Source organism: Rhinopithecus bieti, unplaced genomic scaffold (assembly GCF_001698545.2).
Source record: "Rhinopithecus bieti isolate Rb0 unplaced genomic scaffold, ASM169854v2 repeat_9441, whole genome shotgun sequence".
NCBI classification, from domain to species: domain Eukaryota; kingdom Metazoa; phylum Chordata; class Mammalia; order Primates; family Cercopithecidae; genus Rhinopithecus; species Rhinopithecus bieti.
The window spans coordinates 1-1673 of record NW_016833546.1 but is presented as its reverse complement, the minus strand read 5'-3'; the positions used below and the strand labels follow the sequence as shown (position 1 = coordinate 1673).

General features: G+C 52.7%; 1 pseudogene; it reads left to right on the top strand.

Annotated features, from left to right (window-relative positions):
• The first annotated feature begins 542 nt into the window (after nucleotides 1-542).
• On the top strand, nucleotides 543-1667 carry LOC108524626 (2-amino-3-ketobutyrate coenzyme A ligase, mitochondrial pseudogene; annotated as a pseudogene).
• The last annotated feature ends 6 nt before the right edge of the window (nucleotides 1668-1673 follow it).

Here is a 1673-nt window from a genome sequence, read left to right as displayed (position 1 = left end):
AAAATAATTGCACCAACCCATAGAATACTAACCAATAGACTACTAACCCATAGAATGAGAGAAAATGTTGGCAAATCATAGATAAGGAACTATGGAGAAATCTTAAAACTCAATATTGAAAAGACAACCCAATTTTAAAATTGATCAAAGGATCTGAATAGACATTTCTCCAAAGAAGGTATACAAATGGCCAGTATGCACATGCAAAGATACTCAATATCATTAGCAGAGAAATGCAAACCAAAACACTTTACACCCATTAGGTGGCTATAATAGTAATAAAAATTGTGTCTTCTAAAGATGTGGAGAAGTTAGAACCTTTATACACTGCTGGTGGGAATGTACAATGGTGGAGCTGAAAACAGTCTAGAAGTTCCTCAAGGAATTGTACGATTGCCATTTGACCTGGCAATTCCATTCCTGGGTATATGCCCAGAAGAATTGAAAACATATGTCCACACAATAACTTGGACATGAGTGTTCATAGTAACATTCATACTAGCCAAAAGGTGGAAACAACCCAAGTGTTCATCAGTAGATGAATGGATAAACAATGTGGGCAGTGCGCGGCTTTCAGGCAGGCAGGCGCGCTTTGGCGAGGTAGGAGCAATGTGGGCTGGGAACGCCTGGCGCGCGACACTCTCCGGGGTGCCCTGCGGGGCGGCGCGCAGTCAGCACTGGCCCAGCTGTGTGGCATTCTGGAGGGGGAGCTGGAAGGGATCCGCGGAGCTGGCACCCGGAAGAGTGAGCGGGTCATCACGTCCTGTTAGGGGCCGCAATCCGCGTGGACGGCGTCTCCGGAGGAATCCTCAACTTCTGTGCCAACAACTACCTGGGCCTGAGCAGCCACCCCGAAGTGATTCAGGCAGGTCTGAAGGCTCTTTGGAGCTGGCCTTATCTGTGTCTGCTTCATCCGTGGAACCCAAAGCATCCACGAGAATCTAGAAGCAAAAATAGCCCGCTTCCACCAGCGGGAGGATGCCATCCTCTATTCCAGTTGTTGTGACGCCAATGCCGGCCTCTGAGGCCCTGCTGACCCCTGAGGACGCAGTGCTGTCGGACGAGCTGAACTATGCCGCCATCATCCACGGCATCTGCCTGTGCAAGGCCCACTGGTAACCGCTATCGCCACCTACACGTGGCCGACCTAGAAGCTGCAGGAGGCCCAGAAGCATCGGCTCCGCCTGGTGGCCACCGATGGGGCCTTTTTCATGGATGGCGACAGCATACCTCCACAAGAGATCTGCCGCCTCGCCTTTAGACATGGCTCCCTAGTCTTTGTGGATGAAGGCCATGCCACTGGCTTCCTGGGTCCCACAAGAGGGGGCACAGATGAGCTGTTGGACGTGATGGGCCAGGTCACCATCATCAACTCCTCCCTGGGGAAGGCCCTAGGTGGAGCAACAGGGGGCTACACGACAGGGCATGGGCCCCTGGTGTCCCTGCTGCCGCCCGGCCCTACCTCTTCTCTAACAGTCTGCCACCTGCTGTTGTTGGCTGCCCTTCCAAGGCCCTAAATCTGCTCCTGGAGAGCAACACCATCATCCACTCTATAGCCTCCAAGACCCAGTGGTTCTGTAGTAAGATGGAAGCTGCTGGATTCACTGTCTCGGGAGCCAGTCACCCTATCCGGCCTGTGATGCTGGGTGATGCCCAGCTGACCTCTCGCATGG